Here is a 17,568-nt window from a genome sequence, read left to right as displayed (position 1 = left end):
GCGGGGCCCTCACAGACCGCTCCGCCAATGGGGATGCGGTGCCCACCTCCGCGGGTGTGGATAAGACCGCGCCGGGGGGCGGAGCCTCAGGGCGCCGGAGCCCGCCAAAAGGGGCGACAGCTATGTCCCGCGAGTACCTCGACGTCGTGGCGGACTACGGGGTGAATGGGCCTCAAGGCAGGCTGTGAGTTTCAGGACCGCGCCTGGCCAGTGCTGCGGAAGAGGGAGGTGCGCCCTGCCAGGTCCCCGTAGAGCCGGCGTCGCCTATTTCTAGGCAAGATTACCTTCTCTTGTGCATGAGTTACACCGGCCAAAACTGGACTCAAGCAGTGGGTGCGGAACGATCCCGCCTTTGTGAAATCCATGCCTGCCCATAAAAGCCTGGAGAAGAGATAAGAGAATGGGCTGCAGTGATAAGAGCCTGAAAGCCTCCCGCGGACTTCAGGAGGTGGGGGGTGGGTGTCAGTCTCCTGGATCTTGCATCTTTACAATAGATTATGCCCACCTGCTCCCCTCTTTTAAAGAATTAGAACATGTGGTAGTCCAGCAAGCAAGCAGTCAATATCTGGCATCCTTAGATATGACTTCACAGCCCAGTGTTAAGATTTGGTTCTGGTAAGCTTGAGGGGAGGAGGGCCGCTGGCTTTAAAATTTTTTTCCTTTGATGTCTTCAGGTTTCCTAAAGTGTGTATACTAAAGAAAAATATAAACGTTTGCAGCCACATTTAAAAATATACAGCAAGCGGTCCCTTAAAATAGTCAAGTGGAAACTCTTTTGAAGTTTCTGCAGACTCTGTTGAAACTACTAGCATGGGTTATCATGAGTACAGACAAGATTTACTGGTGCTTTCTATATGCCAGGCACTGGAGAGTGATTTACATACATTAGCTCCATTTAATCCTCACAACAAACATTGAGGAGATGCCACCAAGGGGGCATACCTTATTGTGCTTTGCTTGGTTGAGCTTCACAGCTGTTGTTTTTTACAAATTGAAGGCCAGACCCTCCACCAGCAAAAAGTGTACATCTGGCTTTATTGTGGTGGCCTGGAACAGAAACTGCAATACCTCCGAGGTATGCCTGCATTATAAGTGTTTCAGGACATTGAACAAGTTAAGTTAAAATCAGAATTTGAAGTCAGGTTTATTTAACTGAAACATAAAGTACTTGCACTTGACTACTTCTCTAATCCTCACAGCAACCCTGCACCTTTTTGCATTATGGATAAAGAAATGAGATTGACATCTAATTCAGTCTCCCAGCAGCAAGATAAGGACTGGAACCCAAATCTCTAGTCTCTAACTCCAGCTGTCTCTCATGGAGGTGACTGACTAAACCTATAATTATAAAACTAGGCCTTGCCATGTGACGGCTACTTAAAGAACATCCCCAAGGGCAACAGGAAAGTTGGATTCCTATGTCCTGTGGTAAATATCATCCCTGTTTAACAGCCTATTGGAAAAGCTAATTATGGCTTGCTCAACCTATTTGAATCAGCTTAGTAAATGCAAGAAATGCAAGTGTAAAACAATTATTCCTTTTAGTAAAACGTTTATGTAAAAACTTTTAAAATACTGATGAAAACACTATGGGCTATGTTGAGACAAAATGTTCATTTTAAGTTAAAAGTAACCTTTTAAATTCAGAAGAAGAGTCTTTACTTGATATAAAAGGGGCTACAGAAGATCAGAAACAAATATTGAGGTCTCTGATAACTTTCGTTTTGTGAGTTCTTTAAAGACATCTTTTAAAAGCTAATTTTTATCAAGATTAAAAGATATAGGAACTAATTGCATACTGGTGCCACTGCTCAACTAAGGCTATTCTCATCTGTTCAGCAAAAGCCAACTTTACTTGGAAGGTAGAAGGCCTAGGTTATGCATAAGGCAAGCATACCGGTTTGTGTGAAGACCTAAAACTAAGGCTAGAAAACCATTAGTCTTCCACACAGATGGAATCTTAAGTTTTGTGAGGATAAAAGTTTTATTCAGTCTAAGTCATTTATTTAAATCATTTAAAAAATGAATCAATATTATACCTTATAAGGTAGAAGAAAATTAGGAAGCTCTAACATATAATTTTAACTATATATTCAATTATCGATAGCAAAAATTTTTAGATTCAGCTGGATAACAGTACTAATATTCAATATTATAAATATTTTTAGTTGTCTATTGGGTGCTAAGCACTGCTGTGTGCTGAGGATGTAACTCTGAAGCAAGTGGGCATGGTTACCTCCTTTGAGTTTACAGTCAGTGGGGAATATACCTAAAACTAGGATCAATGGTGATGGCTAAGTGGAGACCTAAAGGTCAAGTGAAGAATTCAGCTACAGGACAGAGATAGAGGGGGCATAAATTTACTAAAATCCACCTATCTCAGGAAAACTAACACAGTGAGATACAGAGGATATACATGTGTGTTTATATATGTATGCATATAGATATCCAGTATATATTGGGGGGATGGTTACTATGCGAAGAGCTACCACAGATGTTCATGGTTCTGGAGCATGGGCTACCAAAGGTTAAAAAGATATAAAACCTATGTTGTCCCCTACCCTCAGCAATATAAGGAACATTAGAGAGCAATATGAGTATATAATTAAATACCCAGGGACCACAGTCACCCTTTTAAATTTAGAAACAAAAATAATTCAGTTCAACTCATTTTAAAAACAAAGACAGTGGCCCAATATCATATAGCAAATAGAGTTAAGACTTTCTGTGTGTCAGGCACTGGTATAAGAGTGTTATATGTATTATTAATTCCCACACCAAGTATTAATGTTATCCCTATTTTACAGATAAGGAAACTGAGGCAGAGTGCTTATTTAAATTTCTTAAGGTCATTTAGATTATAAGTGGGAGAACCAAGATTCTAACCCAGGCAGTCTGCTTCCAAAGGCCATGCTCTTACTAACCACTATATGCTAACCTTTCTTGTTATTAGCAAACAAAGTTCAGAACTCTGTGCATTTTCCACTATGCCATTTCACCTTTCCTCAAACAGTTCTTTTAAAAACCAAGATATAAATGGTATAACTCAGCAGTAACTATCAGTATTACTGATGCATAAACCTTTGACCTCACAATTTTACTTCTAGAAATTTATAATACAGATATACATGCTCATTCACATTTGAAATGTTTATTCAAAGATATCCAGTGTTATCTGTAATGGGATATCAAGTGTCATTTGTAATAGCAAAGGACTGGAAACAACCTAAATAGAGTATAGCCATACAATGGAATGCTACATAGCCATAAAAAGGAATGAAGTACTAATACATGCTACCGCATGGATGCATATTGAAAAAATCATGTTATGTGAAAGAAACCAGACAAAAAAAGCCATATATTTATCATTTCATCCATGTGAAAGTTCAGAATAGGCAAATTCATAGAAACAGAAGATTGGTATTTCCCAGGGGCTAGAGAGATGTGGGAATGAGGACAGGGTTTATAAGTATAGGATTTATTTTGGGAGTGATAAAAATATTCAGGAATTAGATATGATGTTAGTTGCACAACTTTGCGACTGTACTAAAATCTATACACTTTAAAAAGATGGATTTTGTGATATATGAATTATATCTCAATTTTTTAAAAATAGAGGACTTTTTAATTCCCTAAGGACGTAGACTCCAAGTAGCAGACTCTCTTTCCCCCATCAGCTTTGAAGAAGCTGCCGTGAATTCTACAGCTGCCAACAACTTGAGAGTGCTTAGAAGAAAATTCTTTTCTAATGAGTGTCCAGGTGAGAATGCAGCCCATCTGACACCATGATTTCAGCCTGTGAGACCCAGTCATAGAAACCAGCTAAGCCATGCCATACTCTGACCTACTGTGAGATAATAACACGGATATTATTTTAAGCCACTAACTTTGTAGTAATTTGTTATGCAGCAATAGAAAAGTAATATAAAGGTTACAACATACCTGGCATTTTCTAAGTGCTTTGCATATGTTTATTTTATTTTCACAAGAAGTCTGTGAAGTAGGTACTCATTCCTATTTTTTCTGATAAAGCTCGCTATGTGCTTAAAAAAAAGAAAAAACAGAACAGGATGGCTCGAATGTTAACATTTGTACCAAAAAGGGGAAATACAGTTAAGTACATACACTTATTTGCATAAAACTTGTGGAAGGCTACATAAATAACCAGCAACGTTGGTTGCCTATGGAAAGGGAATGGGCCGGAAGACAGGTGGGCGAGACTTTTCACTTTATATCTTTTTATACTTTAAAGCACATGAATTTACTAAAAAAATTACATTTTAAAAAGGAAGAGAGAGAAGATAAAAGCATGCTGAGAAGCTGTTGTCAGTACTCAGTAACTCATACAAGGGGGAAACAGTAATATCTTAATCATCATCCAGAAAGTCAAAACAGATTTTAGAAGGATCTCTATATTTCGATATAGAGGAATGCTAATCTAAGCAATTAGGTAAATATATAGTCAGAGTTACAGTATTCACACATAGTAAAACAAAAGTGTTTATATTATCTTTGAAGTGAATTCACTAATAAGATTTCATAGTAACAACAATCCTTAACATTTGTAAAGCAATTTCTTATTTTTCTTTTCAGGTAAAAGATGTTATTTGATGCTCATACGTACCTTGAACCTTCAAACCTTCAATGTCACACAGCTAGGAACATTTTTTTTTTTTTGACAGTCCATTGAAATGCAGCAGTAGGAAAAGATAATAATAGCCAGTCAATAAAACCACCACTAAGATCCAATTCATAGAACTTTAAAGATCTTAGAGAATAATTAGTCTGATCCATTCATTTTATGAGTAAAAAAGTATTACAAGCCTACAACTCCATTGCCTATTCAGATGCATTGAAAAACATGAAATTGCTGTTCCTTCTATTATGCTTGAGCTAAAACAATTCTACTTCCATGGAGTCATTTTCTTTCCCCAAAGAACTTATCTTGTTACTGAGCGGATATTTCTTGGGTGTGTCCTAAGAAAGCATAAGACAGGCCCTTTACTTTGGGATGAAGTTTACTCATGGTCGATATGTCTGGAAGTCTTTCCATGCAATGAAGAGAAGGCACAAAAGAAATCCTCAGTTAAGAATATTGTTAGGGATAAGTAACTAGGCAAGTATCCCTTCAACTTCACAGCCGATTCTGATAACCACAAATCTCAACTAAAGCCAAGAGCTGTTGCGAAGGTTTAAGTTTTTGTTTCATTTTTGAGTCAAACCCTTCTAAGACTTCCATTTATCATGTAATACCGTGAATGAATCTTACATGCATAATGTTAAATGAAATAAGTCATACATAAAGTATATACTGTATGATTCCATTTATATGCATTCAAGAACAAGCAAAAATGATCTATGGTAATAAAATAGTTCCCTTGTGTTAAGAACTGGTGGGAGGGTGTACTGACTCAAAGGGGACATGAAAGAACTTTGAAATGATGGAGAGATGTTCCATATCTTGATCTAGATTATAGTTACAGAGACAGTATATATATATATATTTATTAAACTGTACACTTAAGAGTTGTGCATTTTACTGTATGACTTTATTCTTCAATTAACAAAAATAAAATGAAACAAAACTCTTCTGCAGGTTCTCATACTTCAAGGGATAATAAAGACAAGAATTCTTCATGTGGCATAGAGAGCCCTGCTGATTTGGACCCTGTCTACGTTTCTGTATCTACTTCCCTAAACTCCTCCTAGGTGCTCCTTCAGCTTGGTACACTTGCCAAGCTCTGCTGGCCACATTGTCAACTTTTGCACATACTGTTCCATAGTATGCTGTGCTCTTCTCACCACCCTCTTCCCCATTAGCTGTTGCACTTCTTTGGCTTAAGCTTCGCTTCCTTGTATAAGCTTCCTTGATCACCCTCCTCCTATCCTAGATTGGGTTCCCCTCTGGTGTCCTCTTGAAACCTTGTTCCTTTCAATTAGATTATCTCCTACTTCCCTCAATCTGTAATTACTCCCTCATTTGTGGAATGATTTAATTAAATCTATCTTCCCACTAGACCCTATGCTCTACATTGGGCTGAGGGGTAATGTCTGGGTTTCTTTGTCACAGTATTCCCGGGGCCCAGTAATAAAAGATATATTTGACATGACCTTTTGCTCCATAGTAATACTGATTTTAAAAGGATATTAATTGGCAAATGTCCATCAGCTGATGAATGGATGAACAAAATGTAGTATTATCTATACAATGGAATATTATTTGGCCACACAAAGGAATAAAGTACTGAGACATGCTATAACATGGATAGACCTTGACAACTATGCTAAGTGAAAGAAACCAGTACAAAAGGCCACATATGGTATGATTTCATTTATATGAAATGCCTGGAATAGGGAAATCTATAGAGACAGAAAGTAGTAGTTTCATAGAGCTGAAGGAATAAAGTGAAAACTAAAGGGTATGGGTTTCTTTTAAGAGTGATGAAATGTTCTAAAATTAATGGTAATGGTTGCATAACTTTGATTATACTAAAAACCATTGAATTGTATGCTTTAATAACTGGTATGTGAATTATGTTAATAAAATGGTTTTTAAAAAAAGGAAATTGACATAGTGTTTCACTAATAACTTGGGGGAAATACTTATTCAGGTATACGATGCAAGAAGTTATTTGACCTGCAACCAGTGCTTAAATTTGTGTTAAATGTGTAGAGATAACTGAATAAATAATTTTCTGGTTTTTCTCCCAAAAAAGAAAAAGATAAAAAACAACACTGGATTCTACCAATACAACAGCAACATAATGCAAATATTGTAGCTGAATTGTAGCCTTGGTCAGTTAAGGCAGCAGCAATTGTCATGTACACCCTATGCATGTCTATATCCAGCCATTTCAATGTGTGAATATGTAAGTAGCCAAAATACTTGCTGTGTCTTTTCTTGATTTTTATATTTTAAAAAAAATTTATTAAAGTTAATTAATATTAACTACTTTAAAAAAAGAACATTAAACAAGCCTAATGAATTATCAATATAAAATAATCCAAATCCTTTTCCAAAAACAAATTGCATTTCAACTACTTTAAATAAAAATTAGGTTATCGTTTGGCTTTAAATACCTCATTTCAAATGTTCTTTTCCTTAATATTCCAGAATACACAAAAACCATGTTTTCCCCAATTATTTTTCCATTTAATGTAAAAAATTCCTAGTTAGGAGAGATTTGCAAAAATAGATCCTTACAAAAATTACGATCTAGAGTATTAATACCCCCTCCCCCAGTGGCTCTGAAAAGATAGGCAACTAATTATTATAAATTTTCTTCTAAGAAATCTTTGGGGAACCAGCCCAAATAGGGTAATTGGTAGGTCTATTGTTGCAATTTACATGATTATAGAAACGTAACACCAGACATTTATCTAATTGAAGAAAATATGGTGTTCAGTTACTTATTTAGAGGAATTCTACATGTGGTTTGTCACATTTGGTGATTAGTCCATTCTCTTGAGACTCTAAATGTGCTTCTCTGGGGGCAAATGGTAATAATTTTTACAAACTCAGTTTTGTTTTACTTTGCAAAAATTCAAAATATATATTAAATATTAAGTACTATCTCTATATATTTCTTTAATAAAATTAGTATTAAAATAATATAATGCCATAATTCCTTTAAAACAGGGTTTCCCAACTCCCGGACTGCAAACTAAAGCCAGTCAATGGCCTGTTAGGAACCGGGCCGCACAGCAGGAGGTGAGCTGCAGGCAAGCAAGCGAAGCTTCATCAGTATTTGCAGCTGCTCCTCAGCGCTAGCATCACAGCCTCAGCTCCACCTCAGATCATCATCAGGCTTTAGATTCTCATAGGAGCACCAGTCCCTGGTGCCCAAAAGGTTAGAGACCTCTGCTTTAGAAGATGTCCACATCCCTAACAGAGACGTTGATTTGTTACACTCACCATTATGTGCTGCTTCTTTCTTTAAATGCGAATGAACTCTTCAGTCTCCTAATCAGTCTGCAATTATAGGTCCTATGACCTTTAGTTGAATTTCTATAAATATAATAAGCAATGTAAGATATGCAACACTTATATGATTTCTATAAATAGTATATTAGAACTTCAGTTCTTGCAGAATTGCACACAAATATTTAAGCCTTGGAAATTATTTAAGCAAAATTTTACATCCCTATTTCCTACCTAAAGGTATCTGAAGTAGAATCAAATTGCAAGATTTATGTGTTTTTTTAAACAAACCCATAACATACAAGTCTGTCTCAATGCCTCAATCAACCCTCAACGCTCTGTCTACAATAACCTACGAAATTTATAAGACAGGAGAATGCTTCATACCTTCACGTTGAGATACTGATAACTTGGAGCTTACCATACTGATGTTATTGATACTCATTTACTAAATTGCTAATTAGCAATTAGTTAATGATCAACTTGTGTTTTCCAGGAATTGTATCTGATGCAGGAGATTAAACCAGACATGTTTCCTGCTTGAAAGGACAATCAAGCAAAGGAGACCATCCAGTAGAGACTCACTGAATTAGCAAAGGCCAGATATAGAGGGGAAGTTAAAGTGGCAGGGAGCATGATAAGAATTCAGATAGAGAGGACAGTGAGGGGAAAAAAGGAGCAAAGATACCAATGTAAGAAGCAAAAAGATTTATGCAGCAGGGAAGCACAGCTGGTCCTTGTGGTATACAGGATAAGGCAGGAAGTTGCGAGTCAGACTAAGTTGAATCACAGACCCACAAGTGCTATCTATGTTAAGGGACTTAGACCTAATCCTGAAGGTAAGAGATAAGAATTTGAAGATTTGAGGTAGAGCCTGACCCAATCAGATGTGCATTTTAGACAGATCATGCTGGTTCCTGTTATAGAAGGTGATTTTTAGGGATATAACATGGAGGCAAGAAGACCAATTAGGAGACTGTTGCAAAATTTAGGCAAGAGATGGCTTGGGATTTTTCTTGGTCATTGTCAGTCTAGATACAAACCAAAGTTGTGTTACAGCATGAGAGAATTTCAAAGGGAAGAAGAGAGGGAAGAAATCAATAATAGTTACTGAAAATAATAATTACTGTTCTCCCCACCACCACCACACTCCAGTTTTCAATGTGTCAGTAATTTAGAATTCTCTGAAAAATGATGTTGCTTGGTGTTTCAAAATAAGTCAGATAGAGAATGAAAAACTTCATCATTCAGACACAGATTTATAATAGTTAACAATTTTCAAGCTCAAAATATAACCCCCTGTAAAACATTGTAAGTATTTTTTCTATTAGAATGGTTTAACTGAAGACCATAGGATTGGAAATGGAGTGATGGAGCACAAAGATATAAAAGCAGATAATGAGAAGACTGAATGGCTTAAGATTTTCTCTTTTCATGCCAAGACTAGATGCAGGCAATATGTAACATTTAAATATATAATATTGTTTTTTATTATAAAAAGTTTAAATGTGTTTAGAAGATAAAATTTGAATCAGGCACATGCAGAATATCTGAGGCACCTTGAAACTTAAGGTCTGAGAAGAGAATCTAACATTGGACTAATGAATACTAAATATGATACTTCATAATCCTTTTTTTGCCAGAAACCAGACCCTTGGGAGCATATATACAAACTTTCCAGCAGAGAGCAGCAAAACTTCACTAACCAGTTTTTTTTAAACACCCCCTAGCAGCTTTTCTATATTGCCTAATAATAGTTTATTTTTAAGAAATTATATTTGACATATATTAGTTTCAGGTATATAACATAGTGATTAGACATTTATATACCTCAAAAAGTGATCACCATGATAAATCTAGTAACTATTTGGCACCATACATAGTTATTACAAAATTATTCAGTAGAGGAGTTATATGAACATGTTTTTATATATATTCATCCAAATGTATATGTATTAGTTTATCTTATAATAAGCATGGCATTGTGGCACTTATATTTAGGCAGAACAGAACTCATCCCAGAATTTTGAGACTGCTGAAAGCTCCTAGATGGATAGGAACTGAGGTAATAATAAGGAACAAAGGCGGGCCACATATTAATGTCTTAACAGGGTGATCTGCTGGTGATTTGCCAACTCTTTAACAAAGAATCATGGTTTAAGGTGCAATGGATTCTTTTTTTTTTTTTTTTTTTTTTTTTTTTTTTCTATCGTTGGTTGACCTCACAGATTGCAAGGACCTTGTCAGTTTACAATCCCTTATTTTTTAAAAATTTTTTACACCTACAGCACCTGGTCTTCCTAGGTGGTCTCCCATCCAAGTACTAACCGGGACCAACCGTGCTTAGCTTCCGAGATCAGGCTTGTTCAGGGTGGCATGGCCATACACTGGATTCTTTTTAAAAATATGTTTTAATTATGCACCTGAGTTTCCTCATCTGTAAAATGGAGATAATAATTGTACCTACACCTTGAGGGATTGTTGCACAAATTAAATGTAAAGTGAGTGGAACACTGTGTTCATTGTTTTATTTTTTTAATTATGGCAAAATATACATAAAAGAAAATATGCCATCCTAATCATGTTTAAGTGTGTAATTAAGAAGAGTTAAGTATATTCATATTATGTGTAACCAATCTTCAGAACTCTTGTCATCTTGCAAAACTGAAAATCTGTACTTATTAAACAAAATTCCCCATTACCCCTCTGCCAGCCCATGGCAACCAGCATCTACTTTCTGTCTATAATTTTGCCTATTCTAGGTACCTCATATAAGTGGAATCATACAGTATATCTTTTTGTAATTGCCTTATTTACTTAGAATAATGTCTTCGAGTTTTATTCATGTTGTAGCATGTGTCAGAATTTTCTTTCTTTTTAAGGCTAATATTTCATTGTATGTATATGTACCTGGTATGTTTTAAAACAGAAATTTAAAAAATAATTTTGGGACTCCCTCTTCCAGTCATATTGGAATATCAAAAATGAGACTTATTCTCCCCCCAAAAACAACTAGAAAATTTAGCTGAAATATATAAAGCAACTGTATCCAGACACTAGACAACAGGCAGTGTGGATCACGATCCCAGATCTGAGAGATACAGAAAGGTAAAATTTACAACTACCCCAGATTTTTGCCTAGAGGCAATTCCCAGGCTGTAGATGCAGGAAGGGGAATGCAAGCAGAGCCCAGCAACAAGTCTGAATTGAGAATCTGGGAGACCAAGGTGGTTTAAATTGTTACGTAGAATTCTAGAGAATAGGGAGCCATGCAGAAAGAGAGACCCAGAAATCTGAATAGGAGGTCCCCTACCATGCATGTGTAGGTGAACCTTTTTTTGGCTTGAAACAGGGCAAAAAAAGACTGAGTAGTTGTAAACTGAATAATACTCAGAGATTGCACTGGGTGGAGAAATGTGGAAACTTCAATTAGTCAAAGGAGCAGCCAATGGAAATACTCAGTAATTAACTGAGCCACTCAACAGATACTGAGAGGGGTCATAACTTAGTAGTAAGACTGAATGATCCCCAGAGTAAAGGCTAATTCACATCTGCTGTAGCTAAAATTAAAATAGGCCTTGAAAAGGTCAAATTGATCTGTAATTAACTTACCTGCCTGCCAAAACAAAGCCTAACTAAAGTAAAACAATAGTCAGACACTCATAATGTCTGGTATCTATTCCCAACAACAGGTTACAAGGGTTCCAATTTCTTCACATCCTCACCAATACTTATTTTCTGGATTTTTTTGTTGTTATTGTTAGTTTCTTTATTTGCTTTAATAGTAACCATACTAATGGGTGTCAAGTGATGTTGTGGTTTTGATTTGCATTTCCCTAATGACTTGTGATGTTGAGCATCTTTTCATATGCTCTTGGACATGGTTTGTCTTTTTCAGATATATTGTAGATAAATAGTGATATTAACTTGCATTTACCTCATTGTGGTATTAACTTGCATTTACCTCATGACTAGTGATATTGAGTATTTTTTAATGTACTAATTTGCCATCCACATATCTTCTTTGGTCAAGTGTCTGTCCAAATCATTTGTTCATTTTTAAATTGGGTTGTTTTATTATTGACTTTTCAGATTTCTTTATATACACTGGATTTAAGTTCTCTACCAGAGATGTGATTTGCAAATATTTACTTAGTCCATGGATTGCCTTTTCAGTTTTTTAACCATGTCTTTTCAAGAGAAGTTCTTCATTTTAAAGAAGTCCAATTTATCAATATCGATTATTTTCTTTTATGGATTATTTGGGCTCATCTCAGAATTCTTTGCCTAACGCAAGGCAAAAGAATTTTCTCCTGATTTCTTCTAGAGGTTTTAGAGTTTTAGGGTTTATAGTTATGTCGATGATGCATTTGAGTTGATTTTTGTATAAGATGTGACATAATGGTCTAAATTACTTGGTTTATTTTACTGAATATAGATATCCAATTGTTCCAGCATCACTTACTGAAAAGACTATCTTTTTACCACTGAACTGCCTTTGCACCTTTTTTGAAAATCGGCTTTCCATATCTTTGGTTATATTTGTGGACTCTCCTCATTTGGGCCTATTTACTGTATCTCTTTATAGCAGTACTACACTGTTTTGGTTATTGTAGCTTTGTAGTAAGTTTTGGGCAAGCCTTCCAACTTTGTTAATCTTTTTCAGATTGGTTATTCCAGTTCTCTTAGATTTCCATATGAATTTTAGAATCAGCTTATCAATTTTTACAAAACAGTCCACTTAGATTTAAATTTGGATTGTGTTAAATCTATGGATTAATTCTGGGGAGAGCTGACATCTTAACGATATTGAGTTTTTCGATCCATGAACACAGTGTATTTTTCCATTCATTTAGGTGTTAATTTTTTTATCAGTTTTATAATTTCTAGTGTACATTGTATACTCCCTTCCCCCTGTATCTTTTAACATTTCTTATAGTTCTTGTCTCCTATAATGAATTCTTTCAGCTTTTTTGTTTGAATTTATTTTGCCTTTTTTGTTTTTGCCTTTGCTTTTGAAAGATATATCACTGGGTATAGAATTCTAGGTTGTTTTCATTCAGTATTTTAAAGATATTACTATCTTTTTGCTTGCTTTGTTTCCAATGAGAAATTTTTTGTCATCTTTATTCCTTTGTATGTAACATGCCTTTCTCCTCTGGCTGGTTTTTAAGATTGCTTTCTTTATCACTGGTTTTAAACACCTTAATTATGATATGCCTTGGTGTAGTTTTATGGTTCCATGTGTTTGAGGTTCATTGAGCTTCTTGGTTCTTTGGGTTTATAGTTTTCATAAAGCTTGGAAATATTTTTGCAATTATTTCTTCAAATATTTTTTCTGTCTTCTCCCACTTCTCAATCCTTAAAACTCCAATTACATGTATATTAGAGCACTTAAAATTGTTCCATGACTCACTGATGCTCTTTTCATTAAAAAAAAAATCTTTTCTGTGTTTAATTTTGATTAGTTTATATTGTTGTCTTATTCACTAATCTTTTCTTCTGAAATGTCTAATCTGCTATTATTCTCATCCAGTGTATCTTTCATCTCACACATGATAGCCCTTATCTCTAAAAGTTAGATTTGGGTCTTTTCCTCGCCCCATGTTTTTCATATCTCTTCTAACATTAAATATGCAACAGTTATAATAACTTTTAATGTTCTTGTCTGCTAATTCTAACATCTATGTCAGTTCTGGATTGGTTCGATTGTTTTTATATTTTTCTCATCACTGCGGGTTGTATTTTCCTGCTTCTTGCCATGCCTTGTAGTCTTTGATTGGATGGCAGACACTGTGAATTTCACCCCATTGGGTGCTATTTTTATATTCCTATAAATCTCCTTGAGCTTTGTCCTGGGTGCAGTTAAGTTACTCAGTAATAATTTGATACTTTTTGACCTTTCTTTGAAGATTTGTTAGGTGGAACCAGACTAGTGTTTACATTAGGGCTAATTATTCCGCACTACTGAAAGTAGGTCCTTCTGAGTATTCTACCCAACTGTGATATTCTTCTAGTGTGGTTTGTGGGAACAGGCACTATTCCCAGCACTGTGTAAGTTCCCTCTAATCCTTGTGGATGGTTTCCCCACCCTTGGGTAGTTTCTCACATGTGTGCATTGAGCAGTAGTTAGTTGAGTACCTGAGGAGGTCCCCTTCGAAGATCTAAGGTTTTCTCTCCATGCAGCACTCGCTTCTGTGCCCTCTAAGTTGTAGCTGCCTCAAACTCTCTGAACTCTCAGCTACATCTCTTCCACTCAGGGAATTCACTGAACTCAGTCTGGGTCTCCCCTCCCTGCACTGCTGTCTGAAAACCTTCTCAAAGCCATAAACTGGAGCATTCATAGGGCTCACCTCCTTTGCTCCCCTTCTCTCATGGTCACTGCCTTTCATTGCCTGGTGTCTAATGTCTTCAAAACCAGTTTTATAAATGTTGTCTTTTTTTTCTGTTTTGGTTGTTTTAGGTGGGAGGGTAAATCTAGTTCTTGTTACTCCATCACAGCTAAAACTCACTGCTTTTAAAAAGATTTAGCAAAAGTCTTTCATATATTTTTACACAGTCCATTCTGTTGTGGGATCCATACTTCCATCTGGTGGCATTTTCTTTCTGTCGAAATAAGGTCCTTTAACATTTCTCGTAGTATCATTCTGTTGGTGATGGACTCTTTCAGCCTTTTTATGCCTGAAAAAGTCTTTTTTTGTCTTTGTTTTTAAAAGATATTTTCATGTCCCTTCTCAGAAAATAATCCAAATCCATCTTTGATAATTCCAAAAGATCCCCGTATCTTTGACCAACATAAGAAAATAGAAAGCAGATGGCGAAATGAAAGCAGTGATGATGACAGTTCATGTATATAGTTTATTATGTCAGGCACCAATATCTTTCAGAGGCTCAGAAGGCTATGCAGCATATTCAAATTAGGTTAATTTAAGAAGAGTTTAATAAAGGGATTTTATACAAAGTTGTGGGCAAGGTGTAGGAAAAATGCAATATCCTGGGGCTAGTAATAGGGCTATTACCATCCTAGGCTAAAAGAATTACTGGAATTCAGAGCGGAGCTGTGACTTCCTGTTAGGAGTTGCAGCCAGCCCAAGGCAGAGAAATGAGGGAATAAATATCCCAACTCACTCTTTTCCCTCTCACTGATCTCATGTGAGAATTCTCCTTAAGCCAAACAAAACCAGAAGCTGATATAAGAGAGCCCACTGATGAAGTACATACAGATTACACAGGCACATACAAGGATGGAGCAGAACAGCGAGTGAACTTGGAGAGGTAAACAAAGATATTTGGCACAGTACCTTTAGATCTATTAGACATATTATCTCCTTTAATCTTCCCCCAAATCTCACAAATTACTATTATTATCCCCAAATAAACCAACACTGCAAGATGAAAAATTCAATGAAACTATGTAATCTTGAGTTTAGATAAAATATTGCCTTCACTAAATAAAAAGTGATGCTCTCTCTAAAAATAGGAATGATGATGGAAAAGGGGAAAAACTTTTAGCAATAAAAATTGATAGCCAGTCCTCTTCACAAATTAATAGACCTGTTAGAGAACAAAGCTGAGGAAATCTCTCCGAGAATATATGGAAATAAAAAACAGAAGTGAAGAGATAAGGTGATCTGAAAATCAATCCAGGAGGTAAGAGAATCCAAATCCAGGATGTTCAACATCTCTTTCTGGAGTTCCTGAAAACAAAAAACAAAAAACAAAAAAACCCCAGAAAATTGTGGGAAGAAAAATACCAAAGAAAAAAAATACAAGAAAATATTCCAGGTTTCTATTGGTTTGGCGCGCAGAGGCTCGCGATGTCAGAGAAAAAGCAGCCGGTAGATTTGGGTCTCCTGGAGGAGAATGGTAAGTTCGAGGAACTCCCTGAAGGAGACTAGACTGGTTTAGATAAAGATGAAGATGCATATGTCTGGGAGGAAAACTGGGATGATGACAATGTAGAGGATGATTTCTCCCATCAGTTAGGAGCTGAACTAGAGAAACATGATAAGATGGAGACCTCATGGCATCCAGAAGTGTTGAAGCAACTTAAACTAGAACTGTTTACAAAATTATAGAACCCAGGATAGGACACTTAAAAAAATATGTTTATTTCATTACCCGTTTAGTTTTATTTTTGCTTTTGTAACACAAAAAATAAATGTTTTGGTCTGGGAAAAAAAAAAAAAAGAAAAAATATTCCAAATCTCTGAACTGAGAAGCTGTCTCTATCTCCAAGTATGCACAAAAAAGCCAGCCATACTTTTGAACAAAAAGACCCAGGCCAAGCCATACTTTTGAGAAATTTCATAACACCACGTGCAAATTTAAGTGATTATTAAATAACAATGGAAACAGCCTGAGGGTTTACAGTATCCCCATTTTATAGACATTGAATGAACAGATATACTGAATAGAAAACCTAGGATATTTTTCAAACCTGCACGGATAACATAGTTTATCAATATTTACGTGTGTTTGTGTGTAAATAGGCAGAAGTGCATGTCCAGTTTAGAATTCATGTCCAGTTTCCTAAACTATATGATCAGCTCTCAAAGGTAAAGAGCATGGTTTCTAATTCCTTCCTATTCTACTAGGTCAAATTTTTTGGAAACTGTTTCCAACTTTATTTTTGTTTCCATGCAAGAAGAAATAAATTCTGCCTTGGTAACTGTGATCAATTTGTCTTCAGTTTTGTTTTTGTTTTAATTGAAATATAGTTGTCATATAGGATAAGTGTTGAATGACTATGTTGTACACCTGAAACTAATTTTGCATTGTAAGTCCTCCAGGTCAGTTAATGAACTAGGTAGATCTATGTAGCTAATATGCCAACCAAGCCTGGAGGAAGATGTGATGTCAGGAGCAACGATTGTTTTGTGAACTTGTTTGCTTAAGTACCCTCTAGGTGCATAAAATAAGGTTGTCTTTTCTTATTATGGGTTCAAGTGAGTGAGATTTTAAATCTTCATCATCTTCAGATTCCTTCTGGTAGGTTTGGGCTTGAGTTACCCTCTTCAAATTCCCTTTCAACAGTGTAATTTTTTAATTCTGTCAACAAAAAAGAGAGAACAAATTAAATGAATCAACTGCATCAGTGAGGGAGTTTGCAGTTGCTTTTATACAATGCTGAGGGGAACCAAGTGAGGGAAACTGCCCAAGTGAAATTGTGTGGTCAGACGTTCTCTTTATCAAATCTTTCGAAGGGTCCTCTGGCTCTTGGAGAATTAGTAGAATGTGAACATGCACAGAATATAAATAGAAAATTGAATAGCTTATTCTCCAAGATAGTGGGTTGCTGTTTCCTGTAAGCACAGAGAGACTTTGTTAAAACAGGACTGTCGTTATAGCTGCTGCAAACTGTGCTAGGAATGGAAACAAAAGCAGTTGGGTGGTGATGACCACAACCCAGAAGCTGAAACCACATGAAATTGCTAGTTGTAGCTCTTTTTGCTTATGACTTTTCAATTAGACTGCAAGGATTATATTTAGTTGTGTGTCAAATAACATCTTGAAAGTAGACTGAAAACCATTTAGCCCTCAATCATTTGTACTAGCCCACAAAATGTCAGTACAAATGTCTTCTAATAGACTAGTAGAGATATACTTTCTAGTATCAAAGACAATAAAATCATGGGAGTAAAAAA

The sequence above is a fragment of the Pteropus alecto genome, unplaced genomic scaffold (assembly GCF_000325575.1).
Source record: "Pteropus alecto unplaced genomic scaffold, ASM32557v1 scaffold75, whole genome shotgun sequence".
NCBI classification, from domain to species: domain Eukaryota; kingdom Metazoa; phylum Chordata; class Mammalia; order Chiroptera; family Pteropodidae; genus Pteropus; species Pteropus alecto.
Note: the sequence above shows the minus strand (reverse complement) of the source record.